A 20219-nucleotide genomic window follows, 5' to 3' on the forward strand; every position below is an offset into this window, starting at 1 on the left:
GTCAGAAATGCATTCTGCCACAGTGTTGGCAGAAAGGCTGATTTTGCTAAACTGACCTTTCTTTTCCGGACAGATGATACTTGCAGCCTGTAACATGCATTTTTTTTTTTTAAACAAACTCTCCTTCTGTGAATGGTTTCCCTGCCTTAGCAATCATCTCACTAACCATGTAACTAGCTTCGACTGATGCCACATTCTCTTTGGTTGCTTTCTTGAAGAAATCTTGTTGCCTCATTAGACATGCTTTAAGACTGGCAACCTGCTAGGCTCTCATTTCCTTGAAATTCTGAACATTCCTCAGCATGTTTAGTTGAATAACGGTGTTTCAAGTTGTATTCCTTGTGCACTGCAACTTTCTCTGAGCAAATAAGACATGTGGGGATGCCCCTGTGCTCAACAAAGAAATGCGGCGTCTCCCACTTTTCCTAAAATTGTCTGCGCTCGTCATCAATCTTTCTCTTCACTGCAGGCTTTGATGAAGTCATGATGAAGGTATGACACCCCTGAGCGTCAAATGGGTGTGGCCCGAAAAACCAAAAAAAAAAAATGACAACTGTTTACTTAGGTCTCTTTACTCAAAGACCTTCAAAACACACACACACCAAAATAAGTAGTGGAATTTATAGGATTTATCATATAATACAATGAATGTCTCTTTGTGAAGTATACTGAAATACATTTTCTGATTTTTATTTAATATTTTGGTTTTACTGGCCACCCAGTGATGCTTAAGGGTTACTCCTGGCTATGTGCTCAGAAATCTCTCCTGGCTTGGGGAACCATATGGGACGCTGGGGGATCAAACTGTGGTCCGTCCTAGGCTAGTGCCTTACTGCTCTGCACCACTGCTCCGGTCCCACATTTTCTAGTTTCTTTACCAGATAGACATATCTATTGGTACTAGGTTTGGATTCCTTATCCCAAGCAGTGAGGCAGTCTATTATTTTTCAAGTTTTCTAACAACTACCTGCATGTCACCTGCCTGTCCTTAAAACTTGTCTTGGGGGCCGGGCGGTGGCGCTAAAGGTAAGGTGCCTGCCTTGCCTGCGCTAGCCTTGGACGGACCACGGTTCGATCCCCCGTTGTCCCATATGGTCCCCCAAGCCAGGAGCAACTTCTGAGCACATAGCCAGGAGTAACCCCTGAGCGTTACCGGGTGTGGCCCAAAAAACAAAAAAATAAAAAATTAAAAAAAAAATAAAACTTGTCTTGACAGACCAGAGCAATAGTACAGCAGGTAAGGTGTTTACCTTGCATGCAGCCAACCAGAGTTCCATTCCCAGCATCCCATATGGTCCTGAGCACTGTCAGGAGTGCAGAGCCAGGAGTAAGCCCTGAACACTGTCAGCTATAACCCAGAAACCAAAAGATAAATAATATTAAACAGATCTTACACACACATGGGAGAATAACTTACAGAAGAACAAGCCTGAGGAATTTACTTCTTGCTTGTTATTTATTATTAATATTTGTTTCAGTATATCTGATCTGAACAGAAAGCTAGCTAATACTTTTGGATCAAAACTTTGATCTGGTTTTCAATTAAGTCAGTATTTTGTTCCAAAGAACTGTGAAATTTTCAGAGTACTGACTTACAGAAGTGATGCGGAAGTCCTCATCTGATCCACTGAAAGCTCCTTACATGAAAGGACATCCTACAGTTCAGTTGATACTGGACTGTTTATTAGACAGAGAATATGTAGCTTGAAGTTTTCTGTCAAAGATTCTTTGAAATCCTAAATTCACCCCTAAGTATAAATTCCTCCATGTAGTCCCTACTGAATCATACCCCACCCCCCAAAAAGGAAAATATTATCTTCATAACTATTCTAGATAAAATATGCTCCTGACTGGAGAGATAAGGTGCTTACCTGGCCTGTAGCTGAACCTGGTTCTATCCTTAAAAACAGCTGGGGGTAACTCCTGAACCAGGAATAGGTACTGAGCACCTCCTAATGCAGTCTCCATATTCAGTCCGCCAAATTTGTCCAAATCAGGTGGCAATTTATACTACTATATATATCTACATATATATATCTACCAATGTGTACCTCTTTTTTTTTTTTTTTTTGTTTTGTGGTTTTTGGGTCACACCCGGCAGTGCTCAGGGGTTATTCCTGGCTCCAGGCTCAGAAATTGCTCCTGGCAGGCACGGGGGACCATATGGGGCACCGAGATTCGAACCGATGACCTCCTGCATGAAAGGCAAATGCCTTACCTCCATGCTATCTCTCCGGCCCCGTGTACCTCTTCTTTTCATTCAAATATAAATCTAGTCACATAGTTTTTCAAATACAAAGGTAAAATATTTTCTTAAGAATTCACTAACGGGGCCAGTGAGGTGGCGCTAGAGGTAAGGTGTCTGTCTGCCTTGCAAGCACTAGCCAAGGAAGGACCACGGTTCAATCCCCCGGCGTCCCGTAGGGTCCCCCCAAGCCAGGGGCAATTTCTGAGCGCTTAGCCAAGAGTAACCCCTGAGCATCAAATGGGTGTGCCCCCCCCAAAAAAATAGAATTCACTAACAAGGGTTTGGAGCAATAGTAGAGTGGGTAGGATGCCCCCCACACACACACACGTGCTACTGAGGAGCCCAGCAACCTCTGCTCAAACCCAACATCAGCAGAAAAACGGCCCAGCTCCCTACCAAGCTCCAAAAGACAATTAAAGATGATCAATGCTTCCCAGGTACTTTGGATCTTTTCTCAGAATGGGTGGGGGCAAACTGCCCTTCCTGCATGAAGCCACATCAGCCCTTGCCACACCCTCCACCCTCCATCAGAAACAGCCCAGCTCCATTTCATCTTATCAAACTTCCAAGCCACCAAATTTATTTCAGATCTCTAGATCCTTGACAGCGGCAACCACTTGCACACCTCAAAATTCCATAGTAGTGGGGCCGAAGAGATAGCATGGAGGTAAGGCGTTTGCCTTTCATGCAGGAGGTCATCAGTTCTAATCCCGGCGCCCCATATGGTCCCCTGTGCCTGCCAGGAGCAGTTCCTGAGCCTGGAGCCAGAAATAACCCCTGAGCACTGCCGGGTGTGACCCAAAAACCACAAAAAAAAAAAAAAAAAATCCATAGTAGTGTCAGCCCAAAAGCATCACAGAAAATCTGATGGGAAAGTTGCATAAAAATCTACCAAGCTCAGTGAGCCTAAACAAATAATAGAGAAGGCTCAACTAGCACCAACCACAGCCCAATAAATCCTTAGAAACTAACCTTAGTAACACCATGGAGAGATGTAACAATTATTTCAAATTGACCCTGTTAATCTAAGTTTTGATAATTCATCACTTGCCTTTGTAACAAACAATAGAAAGTGAATTTGTGCCTGCAACGGTGCAGGCTAGGATGGTGGGTAGGAAAGTGGGACACTGGGGAAGGGAAGGTCGCATCAGTAGTAGGATTAGCTATTGAATATTTAATGCCAGAAATGACTGTATTATGAACAAGTTTGGTAAATCGCAGTGTTATAATAAAAAATTAAAAATCTATATAACATGGGGCCAGAGCACAGTGGTAGGGCGTTTGCTTGCACGCGGCTGACCTAGGACAGACCTCAGTTCAATTCCCGGTATCACACGTGGTCCCCTGAGCCTGCCAAGAGCGATTTCTTTGTGCAGAGCCAGGAGTAACCCCTGAGCACCACCGGGTATGGCCCCAAAACAAACAAATCAAATTATGTGGGATGTGGGCTGTATCTGTGGAAGAGTGCATTTCTTGCATGACTGAAGCCCTGCATTTGTACACAAAGCTTAAAACAATGTGTAAGAGGCTAGAGGAGTAGTACAGTGGGTAGGGCGTTTGCCTTGCTTCCTACAAGACCCAGCACCCCACACAGTTCCTGCGCTCGTCGGGAGTGATCCCTGAGTGTGGAGCCTGGTGTAAGTCCTGACCATCACCAGGTATGGCTAAAACGGAAAAAGAACAATTTGTGTAGGAATTTATAGGAAAGAGGTGGTGGGGCCGGAGCGATAATGCAGCAATCAGGCGTTTACCTCGCACGAAGCTGCCCAGGATGGACCTCAGTTGGATCCCCGGCATCCCATATAGTCCCCTGAGCCATGAGCGACTTCTGAGCGCATAGCAGGAGTAACCACTGAGCATCAACTACAGTGTAGCCCCAAAACAAGAAAATGCTACAACATGAATTACAAAAACGTGCTAAATGAAAAGAACCAGAGGGCATTTTATAATTACATGTTTATAAAATACCTGGAGTGGGCACGCAGAGATTTGATATAGAGATTTGTAATTACCAGAGGCTATTCATGGGTATGTATATGTTGATGAGAGTTGTGATAAATTCTCTATCAAGACAGTGATGATTATGCAATATTGTGAATATAATGCTACTGAATTATACTCTTAAAACAGCTATCATACAAAAGGCAAAAAAGTTAAAATGACTAATTTGGTTATATTTTACCACAACAAGAAGTTACTAAACAGCTATGGCCTTATCAGAAATGATCAAACAATTCTTTATCTTCAAAAAATGCAAGCACCTTGTGGTTCTGGCAGGTCTCCAAAATAAACATGTCAGCACATTTGCTCCCTGGGTCTATGCGTCCACATGTGCTACCTGACCATAGCTCCCTCTTGAGATGTAGATTTTCCTTCTTCCCTAGGTGGTTGTGCTCTCTTGGGCTCATTACTCTCTTTCTTATCCTTTCCCTCCCTTACCTCTGTACCTCCAAATAAAACCTGTTTTTACTTCAGAAAATAAAATCATAGCTCCCATATGATCCAGCTATACCACTCCTAGGAATACACCCTAGGAACACAAAAATACAATACAAAAAAATCCCTTCCTTACACCTATATTCCTTGCAGCACTATTTACCATAGCCAGACTCTGGAAACAGCCAAGATGCCCTTCAACAGATGAATGGCTAAAGAAACGGTGGTACATATACACAATGGAATACTATGCAGCCGTCAGGAGAGATGAAGTCATGAAATTTTCCTATACACGGATGTACATGGAATCTATTATGCTGAGTGAAATAAGTCAGAGGAAGAGAGAAAGACGCAGAATGGCCTCACTTATCTATGGGTTTTAAGAAAAATGAAAGACATTCTTGCAATAATTTTCAGAGACAAAAGAGAGAAGGGCTAGAAGTTCCAGCTCACTTCATCATGACAAAGAGTGATGAGTGTAGTTAGAGAAATAGCTACTTTGAGAACTATCCTAACAATGAGAATGCACGAGGGAAGTAGAAAGCCTGTCTCGAGTACAGGCGGGGGTGGGGTGGGGAGGAGGGAAGTTTGGGGCATTGGTGATGGGAATCTTGCACTGGTGAAGGGGGGTGTTCTTTACGTGACTGAAACCCAACCATAATCATGTTTGTAATCAAGGTGTTTAAATAAAGATATTAATTAAAAAAAAGAAAATCATGTTAAAAAATATAAGCAAGCATATAAACATATGTGAAACCAGGTACAAATGTGTGGGAATTCTCACTACATAGTTTATCAATAAATCTAAAACTGTCTAAAAGAAAACATTAAAAATAAGAGCAGCCAGAGTTGTACAGTTCAATCCAAGTTACTAAAAGACTCCTTAAAGCAGCTTATAGTTTTTAGAAGAACTTGAAAAATAAAAAAGGGAGAGGGGCCAGAGCAATAGCACAGCGGGTAGGGCATTTGTCTTGCACATGGCCTACACAGGTTTGATCCCCAGCATCCCATATAATCACACAAACCTACCAGGAGTAATTTCTGTGCACAGAGCCAGGAGTAACCCCTGAGGATTTCTGGGTGTGGCCCCCCAAAAATAACAAAAAGGGGGGAAGGGGGCTGGAGTGATGGTATAACAGGTGCAGAGCTGACTTGCATGCAGATAACCTGGGTTTGATCCCCAGCACCTTATACTGATCCTCTGACCACTATCATCATTCCTGAGCAGAGTCCTAAGCACTGCCAGGTGTAGCCCTACTTTCTCCCCCACCCTGCAAAAAATAATTTGAGAAGTAATAACGTAGAAAAGAGTATCTGTAAGCAATAACAAACTAGAGACAACTTAAATAAGTCAGGGGTGGAAGCTTTTCTCTACTCAGGGCTCTCTGGATACTATGACATCATTAAGGGGTCATATAATAGCAATGAGCAGCAGGCATGCATTCATGTTTGTCCTGGTCTATAAGGGTCAGACCACATGATTTTACAGGCCATTATAAGGTCTAAGGGCCCAACATTGCTTTCTCCTATTCTAAGTAATCTCACATTTTTAAAGAATGGAATACAGTCCCTTGCCCCAATACCACTTACCAAATCTCTTTTAAGACTATCTAGTTAATACTGATATGATCACATTAAACTAAGTTACTTAAATATTCATTTGTATAAGATTTTAATCATATTTTTAGTTCTGAAATGAATACAAAGGTGGAAATACAGGTTAAATAATCAATTATTCACTGAATAAATATTACCTTGAATAAATAAAATATTACATTGAATAATAGTGCAGAACCTTAATTCCTCAGATTTATGTGTATGTTTAGCAAATCTCAGTTACATAACAGAAAATTAGTTTTATATGAAAGAATGAAAACTATAGCTACAATTAGAACAAAAATTTAGAATATTTTTTTCTTCTGAACAACCATAGCAAGATAGTTAAAGATTTGCTCTCTATTCTTATTGATTCTCGAGTCAGTTCTTAAATTATAAGATCAACTATAAGACAAATCAATTTATCCTTTTAGTAGTAAAATCAATTTATCCTTTTAAAACAGTCACAATATGTAGAAAGAATTCAACAGTCTCCAATTTTTTTTTTTTTGTTTTTGGGCCACACCCTGCGGTGCTCAGGGGTTACTCCTGGCTGTCTGCTCAGAAACAGCTCCTGGCAGGCACGGGGGACAATATGGGACACCGGGATTCGAACCAACCACCTTTGGTCCTGGATCGACTGCTTGTCAGGCAAACGCCGCTGTGCTATCTCTCCGGGCCCCAGTTTCCAAAATTTAAGTTTTCAACTTAGGGGGTTATTGAGATAGCTCATAAGGCTGGGCATGTACTTGACAGGCAGAGGCCCATGACTTGAACTCAAGTACCGCTAGGGCTGCCCATGCACCAAGTTGGGAGTAATCCAATCCCCAAGCACTGCCAGGTATAGTCCAAAAAACAAAGACAAAATTCCAACTTTATATATAAAATGGTAAGAGATAAAAAAAAAAAATCTTCTTAATATTGGTTCAGAATACACAGCTCAAGAAAATAGCTGAAACTCAAAGATACAAACAGGAATAAGTTTTTAGTCAGTTTTTAACTATCATACAACCAATTCATGCACCCAAAGTACAGTTTATAAATTGTGTAACTTCTTGGTCCTTTTCAGCGGTCAAGGGCCGTGGTCATCTAGGCCATGTAATTACCTCTACGAAGCATGTTTAGGGTGCTTGCTGGACTGCAGGCCTAGACAGTATTTCTTCTTATTCTCTTGGGAACAGAACATCAATTGCTTTCAGCTAAATGCACTTAGATATGAATATTTCAGTACAACTTAATGCTTCTGTATCAACCCCATAGGAATAAAGCATCCATTTGTGAACATGGTTCTCCTGAAGTTAAAAGCTAAGCTGGATAATGCAGTAAGAAATCTTTAGCTTTTTAGCAAGTCAGAAAAGCAGGCCACAAATTCAGCCCCAGATGCATACAAAGAACTATAGTTTGTTCTTACACAGACTTCCCAACATTAGGGAATTTCCAAAGGAGAACCCAGAAACAAAATTTATTCTCTGAGTAAATTCTCCCCAAATGGATTCTTAATCTGGTCTCAACACTATAAGTGGAACAGTAATCTCTAGTAAAATACCAACGTATAAGTCATTTACTTTCACTAAGAAGCCATACTACGTATAAAAAGGCATTAAAAATTCTTTAATGATTGTAATATGTTTATGTTATATGCTCAGGTGACTATTCTAATAAAGTTATTAACAGGGCCTCTAAAAGGCAATTTAAAAAAAATGAAAAATTATAAAGTCACAACTAAGTATGTCTGGCTTCAAAAGTCCTGGGAAGTCACAAACGTAGGCATCAGTCTGTACCTGGTCAGCTCCAGACGCAATCTTTTCTTGAGATATAAACCAAGTTGCGGAAAGTCATGGGAATACTGGCCACATGGATGAAAGCTGGCAATCTTGGGAGCAGGTGGGACAACTTCCTGCCCTGCTCAAGCCATGCCTGCTGTACCTATCAACCACAATGGCTATTTTGCCTATGGCCCTGCTTCACCACTCCTCATGGCTCTCTGCAGACACCAATCTGACCAAAACTCTAGGTATGCTGGTATTTGGACTGACATCACCAGGACTATTTTTGAATACAGGCACCCTCCCACTTGTACTTCCAAGGAGACATGGAAACCAAAAAAACACATCTCCACAAAAGCTGCAGCATCAGCAATGATGCTTTGGATTCCTGGATCGCGAAGCCACGACAACTTACTTTTCTTTAAACTGTCAAACTGTCACCCCTATAGGAATACACCAAGTTAGATGCCAATGTGTAGATGAAGTCACTTAACATTCAGAAACAAATGAAGTAACAGAATGGTTATAGCTAGCAATAAGAACTTACTAAACCTTCTTTTTTTTTTTTTTTTTGTGGTTTTTGGGTCACACCCGGCAGTGCTCAGGGGTTACTCCTGGCTCCATGCTCAGAAATTGCTCCTGGCAGGCACGGGGGACCATATGGGACGCCGGGATTCGAACCGATGACCTTCTGCATGAAAGGCAAACGCCTTACCTCCATGCTATCTCTCCGGCCCCTTACTAAACCTTCTGACAATGACTTGATGATCCCATCGAAGATACAATAATTTTCACAAATTTGCTTGTCACTGGTATTATTCAATTTTCCCTCTTTTTTTTTTTTTGGTTTTTGGGTCACACCTGGCAGCACTCTGGGGTTCCTCCTGGCTCTACACTCAGAAATTGCTCTTGGCAGGCTCAGGGGACCATATGGGATGCCAGGATTCAAACCACCGTTCTTCTGCATACAAGGCAAAAACGCCTTTTCTCCATGCTATCTCTAAAAAGGAAGGGGCCCCTTTCCCCTCTTTTTTTTTTTTTTTTTTTTTTTTGTTTTTGGGTCACACCCAGCAGCGCTCAGGGGTTACTCCTGGCTCTACGCTCAGAAATAGATCCTGGCTCACTCGGGGGAACATAGGGGATGCCGGGATTTGAACCACCGTCCTTCTGCATGCAAAGCAAATGCCTTATCGCTGTGCTATCTCTCCGGCCCTTCCCCTCTTCTTTTTAAAAATAATTTTTGTTCTCACTTATCTAGAAACAAATGTATCACGATCAACTATGTCTATTTAGTGATACATGCTCTTTAAATAATTAAACAAAAAATTATGCCTGGAACCCAGTGTCAGTCCTATGCCAGAAAACTTCAGGGATAAGGTCTCTTTGTATTTAGGCTCAGGCTCTTTTTTTTTTTTAACCCAAATTTTGCTGTGCCAATGCAAACAACAATTGCCACTCTCACACCATTATTACTGTATTTTTTTTAACTCATTCTTTTTTATTTAAGTGCTTACTAAACTTTCTGCTGCTGCTTCAATAAATTTATTTTGAGTCAATAATTTTCAAAAATATTCTTTCCTTTTTCTTCCATCTCTTTAGTTTTTCTTTCAATTTTCTTTTTTTAAAAAAATGTTGCTTTTGGTCTCCCTAAAAAATGTATTATCAGTTATGTCAACTATGTAATGCATTTTCTTTAAATATATTTAAAAAATAAACGGGGGAGTAAAGGGCACTAGAAAGATAGTACAAGGGTTAAGATCCTTGTCTTGCAAAGTGGCCAACCCTGGTTCAATTTCCAGTACCATAGTAGGTGCCTAGAGTACAACCAGGTATCCCTCTGAGCAAAGACCCAGGAATAACTCCTGAGCACCACAGAGTGTGATCCAAATCTCTCCTCCACTAAAAAGCTAAATTCTGTAACAACATAAATCTGATACTGTTAAGCTAAACAACAATTAATGTGCATAGAAAAGCCAATAATTGCCAGGCATCAGTTTAAATAATAGTTAAGACTACAATACTGTGAATAATTTCAAAGGAAAAAAAATCTCTCTCAGCAAATGAATATTTTTAATTCTAATTGCAAAAATATTAACACATAGGACTTGTACCAAATATACTAGGCAAAGTTTACTATATGTCATTTTTAGAACATTTAACAAAGATCATTAAAATTAGCATTATGGGGGCCGGAGAGATAGCATGGAGGTAAGGCGTTTGCTTTTCACGCAGGAGGTCATCAGTTCAAATTCCGGCATCCCTTATGGTCCCCCGTGTCTGCCAGGAGCAATTTCTGAGCATGAAGCCAGGAATAACCCGAGCACTGCCGTGTGTGACCCAAAAACCACACACACACACACACACACACACACACACACACACACACACACACACACACACACACACACACACACACACAAATTAGCATTATGTAGTTCAAAAGCTGATTAAGAAATGATGTGTCGGGGCCAGAGAGGTAGCGCAAGGTAGGGCGTTTGCCTTGCACATGCTAATCTAGGACGGACAGTGGTTCGATCCCCCAGCGTCCGATGTGGTCCCCCTAGCCAGGAGCAATTTCTGAGCACATGGCCAGGAGTAACCCCTGAGTGTCACCAGGTTTAGCCCAAAATAAAAAATAAAAAAAAAAGGAAAGGAAAAAGAAATGATGTTTCCAAGTCACAGGGAAAGTAAACATAAAGAGCTGAATCCCTGCAAAGTACTAGAAAGTTTGAACTTTATCAATAAATTTAGCTAAATGACACTGTCTATTGAATCAAACTTTTTTATCTGCTAAAGATATTCTATCTAGTGATACAACATACCTATATCATACCTACTAATACAACACTAGAATTTATTTTAAAGAGCCAAAATGTTTATCATCCTCTCTTCTATTAACAATGTTCACTTAGCCATCACTGACCCAATTAAGTGTAACATAAAAATACCCACTTCGGGGCCTGCTCTACTTATAGTCAACTCACTCAGGTTCAATGACCAGCTTCCTAATTACCTGGTCCCTTGAGCACCAAGAGTGATTCCTGAGTGCAGCACCAGAAATAAGCCTAAGTGCCACTAGGTCTGGCCCAACCCCCATAATTATGGTCGTAATTCAAAGATATGAACTCTTCCCAAATTAATCTGCACATTCAAGTCCCCCTACTTGAAGAATTTTTGCTATCTGAAGTCACTACTCCAAATCTTTAAAAACTGTTATAAATTTTCATTAGTACGACAGCTAAAGTACCCATGAATCAGAGACACTGTCCCTTCTATATAGCAGCTATTTCTCAGTTGTTTTCTTGACAAGATCGCAGCTTATGTTCTAGGGAACATACAGAGCTAACCAGTTTTAGATTTTTTTTTTCACCTCACTGTGTATTAATCTAAAATCTTTGAACCACGATTCAGACCTATTGTTCTGGAGTACCAGAACCCACGAGAAAAGACATAACTTCATGGTATCTTGCTCTGAGCCACCAAAGAGCTTCCTCAACTTCCCTCTGAACAGATTGGCAATTACTGCCTGCTTTCCCACTTTCATCCAGGCAAACCCTTGATAGGTAAAATGTGTTTAATTAACTTTGGTTATTAGCTAAGCTTATTTGCATTTATATGCATCTTTAGAGATTTTTTTTTTTTTTTTGGTTTTTGAGTCACACCCAGCGGTGCTCAGGGGTTACTCCTGGCAGGCACGGGGGACCATATGGGACGCCAGGATTCGAACCAACCACCTTAGGTTCTAGATCGGCTGCTTGCAAGGCAAACGCCACTGTGCTCTCTCTCCGGCCCCACATCTTTAGAGATTTTTACATCATGTATTGATATTAGCACGTGTTTAGAGCATTTTAAAAGAAATCAGTACTGTCCAGTGTGTCCACTGTGTTCATAAAAATAAGCTAACAAATGTGAATAACTGGTATTTGAAATACTTTATATGTGCATTTATTATTAGGGGAAATGAATGATTTGAGATGTATTGGAAACCATTATTAATAAAATACATGGGGCCTGAGCAATAGCACAGCAGGTGCCTTGCACGCTGCTGACTCAGGTTCTATCACCAGCATCCCATATGGTCCTCCGAGCCTGCCAGGAGTGATTTGTAGCGCAGAGCTAGCCAGGAGTAGCACCTAAGTAATGCTGGGTATGGCCCAAACAAATAAAATAGAATTGGGTTCTATGAAGCTTAAGTAGCTACACAATGTCAGAAACAGACTAAATTGTGGCAGGCAGGCCAACATTTAAAAAATAGTATCCAGAACATAACTAGAGATATTAATATTAAGAAAAAGATCTATGGGGCCAGAGAGATGGTATGGAGGTAGGGCGCTTGCCTTTCATACAGAAGGATGGTGGTTTGAGTCCCAGCATCCCATATGGTCCCCTGAGCCTGCCAGGTGCAATTTCTGAGCATAGAGCCTGGAGTAACCCCTGAGCGATGCTGAGTGTGACCCCAAAATAAACAAAAAAAAAAAAGAAAAGGATCTATTTGATAAATATAGATCCATTGGGTTTTCAGTTTGCATCATTATGCTTTTTGAAGTGGGCTTAATGGTCCCCCTCTGTTCCACCAGGAGTGATTTGAGCTCTACTAGGTGTAGCCCAAAAGTCAAAAGGAAAAAGGGGTGATAATTCACTTCGAATTATCAGTATACGAAAAGGGCAAAATAAAAATTCAGTTCAGGGGCCGGAGAGGTAGTGCTAGAGGTAAGGTGTCTGCCTTGCAAGCGCTAGCCAAGGAACGGACTGTGGTCCGATCCCCCGGCGTCCCATATGGTTCCCCCAAGCCAGGGGCGATTTCTGAGTGCTTAGCCAGGAGTAACCCCTGAGCATCAAAATGGGTGTAGTCCCCCCAAAAAAATTCAGTTCAGGTGAATTTGTGGAAAACTGTCTAAGGCTGTGAAATCCAACCCATATTTTCTAAAGAATAACTTGTTCATTTGTTTTTGGTTCATTTTTGCTTTGGGGCCACATCCAGAGGTGCTCAGGGGTCAGTCCTGGCAGTGACAGACCATATAGTATCAGAAATTGAATTGGGGTCAGCTCTTACAAGAAAAGTGCCTGGGGCCGGGAAGGTGGCGCTAGAGGTAAGGTGTCTGCCTTACAAGCGCGCCAAGGAACGGACCGACCGCGGTTCGATCCCCCGGCGTCCCATATGGTCCCCCCAAGCCAGGGGCGATTTCTGAGCACATAGCCAGGAGTAACCCCTGAGAGTCAAACGGATGTGGCCCAAAAACCAAAAAAAAAAAAAAAAAAAAAAAAAAAAAGAAAAGTGCCTAACCTCTGTAAGTCTTTCCATTTTTTTAACTAAATAAATGGCTTTTATTTTATTTATTTAAAACCAAGGACTGGCCTAAGTTGGCCGTGTACAAGGAAATGCCCTGCCACTGTGCTATAGCTCTGGACCCATATAAATGGCTTTTAAAACGTTTCAGGACCTACAGACATCCCATAGCCATGAACATATCAGCTCACAGAGCAGGCCAACTCCAAAGATTCATGTTATTCCTGGAAGACATGTCAAGCTAGATACAAAAATGCCCAGGCACACTATTCTTATGACTGAAAATTCTGGGGCACCCTCAGGAAGGGGATCAGGCCATGTTCTCAGCCTACCAAAGCTCTGGGAGTCACACTCACACCCTACAGCCACAGCCCTGCCAATGGTCCAACTTAACTGCTCCACCATAATCTCTGCAGAGACACCTAACTCTCAAGTTATGACAGTGTTGGAGCTGAAAACTCTGGGGTCTTCTCAAGAGCGGGGACTGAAAGCCTTCTCCTATCCCTCCATTTTTCCAGAAGTCCTGTCAGCCACAGCCACATCCCACAGACACCGACATGTAAACTCATTGACCCGGCTCAGATCCAGAAATTCCTGGAGTATGTGCCCATGTAACACCCCCAAATTCCTCAATACTGACATCTCAGGAGATATGCACTAAGTTAAATATGAAAGCATAAAAGCCACCTAAACTCAACGAACAAGAATGACTAACAAAAACGGCTTCGTAAACTTTTAAATAATGATTTAAGGACTCCACTATAAGATTAAAACTTTTGACAAATTTTGTTGCTGAAATGTTTTCTATAATTCCATTACGATTTAGTTATGACAAGCAATATGAAGTAAATTATTTTGTGCCTGCCAAGCTGGAATGCTTGAAAGTAGGTGAGAACACGGAGACAATGAAGGAGAGACTATTACACTGGTGTTGGGTGTAACACACCAGTTTCTGGAAGGCCAGAAACAACTGTATTGTGAACAACTTTGTAAATCAATGTTTAAATAAAGTAATAAAAATTTTTTTTCTCATTCAAGGTCATTTATAACATCATCTGGAAGCAATCCTCTACCAGGGAAGACCCTACCACTGCTCTGACATTGACCTGCTCAAAAGAGACTTCCCTCAACACTAAGAAGACTTGACAACAACGTCCTGCTTACAGGACAGAGCTCTCTGCATTGCTCTTTTATTGTGAGGTGATACTAGAGGATGCTCTACACCATCCTGACTTCAATTTAGGATATGCAGATTCCAGGATCTTTAATACAAAAACATGATACCAACAACAGACTGTGAAAAATAAAAGTGTATTGGCACTATAGACAATGACTTGGATTGGACAAACTAGTTTGCCTGGAACCTAGAGTTGGTCTTCTACCAGGAAACTTCAGGGGTAGGGTCTCCTTGTATTTAGGCCAAGGCTTTCCTTTCCATGTCCCTCATATTTTGGTGGGCCTATGCAAACAATAACTGCAACTCTAATACCATTTTTACGGTGCTCCTTTGACTCTAATCCTTAAAAAAAAATACCCACTTAAACTTTTGAGGTTAACTTACACCAATATGCATGTGCAAGGAAATGTAAGAAAATGCTATGCCTTCAATGTTTAAGGAGTTACGTAAGCTTTATGGCCTTAGATTGCTTTGTGTACTGCTAAGAAATGTTATAATGTACTACAATCTGGGGACTTGAGGGACAAAGTAATTGTACATGGGTTCTGTTTTATTTTTCTTAATGTTCTTTGGCTGAAAGTTCAAAATTAAGGCATCAGCAAGGGGTTTTCTTCTAAGAATTCTGTTTATGGGTGATTGTCCTTCCACTGTAACTTTACCTTTTCCTCTTTCTTTGCATCTTTGTTCTCATAATTAAAAATAAAAAATAAATTCTTTAAAAAAAATGTTCCTGACTGTGAGTCACTTTTCTGAGATACCAGAGACTCTGCAAAGTAGAGACAGAGAAAGAGCTTAGTAACATTCTTAGTACACTACCTCATATCTCCATTTTGGATGGGGCTTCCTGATAAAGATTTCATTGGAGAAAAATTCTGTAATGAACTCACTAGTCAGAAATTTATCCTAGAATAAGCCAGAATAGCAAACCCAAAGAAAAAAACCTTGGCTCCTCAGAAAAAGGCACTAAAATATTAGGCAAGGATTGACAAGCAGTCATATATGAAAAGCAGTCCTATGAAACCACTATCTAGAATAAAGACATTGCAAGATTGTCGATCAATAGTCTTGATTTAAGGGCTCAGGAGATACATGTATTTCCCTGATCTTGATGTTGGGCCAAATTATGCATACCCTGTGCAATGTTTGTTTGCACCTTGGGGAAACTGTTCATCAGGACACAAATCTTGTTTTCCTAATATGACCTGGCACCTAGTGCCAAATTTTCAGTCTACATCTAGTAAATGAACAGTTTATTCTTTCAGTTCTCTTAGTTTCAGTATAAAAATATTCAACTTTTGTTTACCCTTCTTTTTTTTTTTTTTTTTTTTTGGTGTTTGGGCCACACTGTTTGCCGCTCAGGGGTTACTCCTGGCTATGCGCTCAGAAATCGCCCCTGGCTTGGGGGACCATATGGGACGCCAGGGGATCAAACCGCAGTCCATCCTACGCTAGCGCTTGCAAGGCAGACACCTTATCTCTAGCGCCACCTTCCCGGTCCCTTTTGTTTACCCTTCTACCTGAATTTTCTCCAGTTCCAATAGAAATAAAAGGCAGGGCTTGGCTGCAAAAAGTAGGAGCTTTGGGGAATAGCAAAAGAAACATTAAGAAAGCTCTGCCGTGAGTCCCAGATACAAAGGGCCTCCCCCGAGTCTGAGGCTAAACGTGAGCCAACTTAATACAATATTTCATCCTAACTTGGATTCTGTCCTGAGATAGGAAAGAACTACATTTAAGAGTCATGATGTTATGGTAAAAATAGTTCAGAAAATAAATATGCAAATACATACACAAATGTGGTACTTTAAAAATGACAACTTTATGGTAAAAATAGTTCAGAAAATAAATATGCAAATACATACACAAATGTGGTACTTTAAAAATGACAACTTTGTTAAATTTGGTATTTCCAAACAAGGCTAATTAAAAACTAAAGAGTCTTTACTTCACTAATAAATTGTTAACTTACTGTATTTTTTCTCATCATTAGAATCACTGAGCCTGTATTATTGTAGTGAGAATAAATCAGCAAATAGTTCCATGCGTATACATGCATTCAGTGATCTTCCTTATATATCTGTAAACTACTGTGATGAGCAAATAAAAATGTATCTAAGGGGCTGGAGAGGTGGCGCTAGAGGTAAGGTGTCTGCCTTGCAAGCGCTAGCGTAGGATGGACCACGGTTCGATCCCCCGGCGTCCCATATGGTCCCCAAGCCAGGAGCGATTTCTGAGCGTGAGGTAAATTATTTTTATAAGAATGACAGAATTGGGCCCGGAGAGAGAGCACAGCGGTGTTTGCCTTGCAAGCAGCCGATCCAGGACATAAGGTGGTTGGTTCAAATCCCAGTGTCCCATATGGTCCCCGTGCCTGCCAGGAGCTATTTCTGAGCAGACAGCCAGGAGTAACCCCTGAGCACCACCGGGTGTGGCCCAAAAACCAAAAAAAAGAAGCATAGAGCCACATTTAGTAAAGATAAAGTGTCTTTATCTTTATATCTTTATAAAGAAGTGCTCGCTTCGGCAGCACATATACTAAAATTGGAACGATACAGAGAAGATTAGCATGGCCCCTGCGCAAGGATGACACGCAAATTCATGAAGCGTTCCATATTTTTAAAAAACAAAACAAAACAAAAAAGAAACACTGCATTATTACTAGACAAGGAAGACAGTTCCAATGGTGCATGGGGTGGGGGTGGGGGGCAAAACAGAGGGATTTCATATAGCCACAAATATAATATGGGCAATACAATGCCAAGAGTGAGATACAGCTGCCAAAAGGCTAATAAAATATCAAGTTGTATTAATTAAAATAATACTTAAGATAGTAATGATAAAACTTGGTACCAGTCACAATACACGTAAGGTAATGCACTCAGTTTGGAACTCAGAACTCTTGCTTATGACCCTAAGGGCTCTGATTCTCCTATAAAGAAAAATTGTAAACCTGGCTAAAATCCAAATAGCAACTGTTTAAATACATTAGAGATCAATCAGAGAAGACAGGTTTCTGTGGGAATTGGAGCCTAGGTACTGGGGAAAAAGCATAATGTAGTGAACCTACCATTCACTTCTACTTTCTCCCTCGTTGTATTTGTAGGCCTCCCACAAGATCAGTTATTCTGGATAGAAAGGAAGGCAATGTTTCCAGAGAGAATTAGTGAGAAAAATCACAAACTTTGCATATTTATTTGGCTCAAAGTTCTGGGTGAGCCTACACTAGACATGTCAAGTGGACACTGAATGAACTGATGAGGGTAATAAAATGGATTCTAGGGTTCTGGTTCAGCCAAGTTAATACTGGCTAAAACAAATTATGATATTCTTAATAGGCTTATAAATGAATCCATAATCTCTATAGCTTACTCAAAGTCTATAATACAATACAAAAGCACTAAAAACTGATCTCAAAATATGAGAGGTACAGATGCCATAAATCTTTTCAGGGTTTCTAGTTCAATACTAATTTCATGGTAACACTAAAACATATCCGCCCTTTCATTTCTCTTATTATAAACATTCAGTGTTTTTCAGAACCTACGTGCTTGAGGAATTCATCACCCTGAAACATACACACCTGTATTTTCATCTCCTAAAAAAGTTTCAAGGTTGTAGGGTTGGAGAAACAGGACAGGCCGATAAGGCACTTTTCACTGCAAGAGGCTGACACAAGTCCCGTCCCTGGTAACATCCCATATGATCTCCTGAGCACTGCCAGATGTGATCCCTAAGCACAGAGCCAGGGGTAGCTCCTGAGCAATGCTAAGTATGACACAAAATCTGGACCCTTCCAAAATATATATAAGAATTTAGTTTCAAATATAATTTCTTTTTTTTTTTTTTTTTTTTTTTGGTTTTTTGGGCCACACTCAACGTTGCTCAGGGGTTACTCCTGGCTGTCTGCTCAGAAATAGCTCCTGGCAGGCACGGGGGACCATATGGGACACCGGGATTCGAACCAACCACCTTTGGTCCAGGATCTGCTGTTTGCAGGGCAAACACCGCTGTGCTATCTCTCCGGGCCCTCAAATATAATTTCTATGTTTGGAGATATTCCGTTTTTTTCTCAGCCAGATGACTATTTGTGTTCTTATAAGTTGTTTATTGATGTAATTTGTATAGCCTCATGTATACAAAATATAAAGATTCATTTTGTTATTCTTTTGTTATTCTAACATGTCAATAACATTTGAGAATTTTTGAAATTTTCATATGCATATTAAATTTTATCTGAAATTTATTTTCTTTTAATGGTATTTATAATAAAAAACAGGAGGTTCATTTCTTAGCCTGGCTCTTCAACAACTACATCTAATAATGCTGAAAGAGATGGAACTGGTTGGAATTCTCTAATATATGGACACACAACTATTCTGAAAGATAATGCATAAAACACTGAGCCACTAAAAAATTACTAAAAACAAAATAAGAAAAGAGGAGGGCAGGGGGAAAAAGCAGACAAAAACAAGAAAAAAGATTACAGAAATAATGAATGATTGACCTAAATCAACCATTTCACTCCAGACCAAGCTAGAAGTTTACCATTAAGTCTGAAACCCTAAAACAACTGGACAAAATTTCATAAACACCCTCTGAAACGATCTGAAGAGCAAAGCTCTCTAAATGAGGAGAAGGAAGCAAGACCCTGTGATTGCTCCACCTCACTAACTGCAGTGGATTTCCAGGCTTCAGTACAGATAGGATACCTAAACGGAGTTTAATGATGTCTAAATTTAGAAGAAGCTGGAAATCTGGAGAGCCAATATGGCTGGAACCTGTGAGGAAGAGAATAAAGAGGAGGGAATACTAGTAAGAGAGCCCTGAATAATTCATCCCTCTAATCTGTCTACAAGGGAGCACTACAGAGCTACAGAGAGTCCCCCTCAACCTTTAATGAGTACTCATTAGCACAAGGCTATAAGGAAACTACTCAAGGCTAAGGGAAGAGCAATCAGAAGAAAACAAGAAACATCCCCAGGGCACACACAAACCCAGAAATAGTTCATGTTCCTACCCATCAGAGTGAAAAGCCTCATAATTCATGAGACATTGTGCAAAAGCACTCAGAAAAGCGCTGTCTCAGTCCTAGATTACAGAGTGCTTCTCTCTCTTTCCACATAACAAAAATCAAAAGCAAACTTCAAGAGGCTCAAACTATTTCCAAACAACTCCCAGAATCTCAGAATAAAGTTCAAGAATATTTGTAGTTACACAAAACCAGATTTTAAAACAATTTTTAAAAAATATTCTCAAAAAACAAAAAGAAAAAAATATTCTCAAATCAAACCCACATGAAACAGAATTTTCTGAATTTCAGGCAGCTAAACAAACTCCAGAAATAAACGAGGTGTTCATTAAAATATGAGTATAGGCCGGAGTGATAGCACAGCAGTAAGCAAATGTTTGCCTTGAATGTCACCAACCCTGGACAGATCCCGGTTTGATTCCTGGCAAACCATATGGTCCCCCGAGTTGCCAGGACCGATTTCTGAGCGTAGAGCCAGGAGTAACCCCTGAGTGCTGTCGAGTGTGACCCAAAAACAACAACAACAACAACAACAAAATGCTAATCTGAATCTATATATATGCCATTTTACCAATTTTCACTTGGTGATGTTATATGAATTTAATAAAGTAGCTCTGCTTTAAAGATTTTTTGTTTTTAGAGTACCAGTGGTTCTCAAGGCTAATCCTGGTTCTGCACTCAGG

General features: G+C 40.5%; 1 protein-coding gene and 1 non-coding gene across 2 annotated transcripts in view; one reads left to right on the top strand and one right to left on the bottom strand.

Annotated features, from left to right (window-relative positions):
• ETFA (electron transfer flavoprotein subunit alpha) overlaps positions 1-20219 on the bottom strand; it is a 74429-nt gene that overhangs the window by 20586 nt on the left and 33624 nt on the right. The gene's annotated exons all lie outside the window — the stretch shown is intronic.
• On the top strand, positions 17019-17125 carry LOC125995850 (U6 spliceosomal RNA). The gene has a single exon (XR_007491176.1). It is a non-coding gene; the product is annotated as a U6 spliceosomal RNA (small nuclear RNA).

Source organism: Suncus etruscus, chromosome 1 (assembly GCF_024139225.1).
Source record: "Suncus etruscus isolate mSunEtr1 chromosome 1, mSunEtr1.pri.cur, whole genome shotgun sequence".
NCBI classification, from domain to species: Eukaryota; Metazoa; Chordata; class Mammalia; order Eulipotyphla; family Soricidae; genus Suncus; species Suncus etruscus.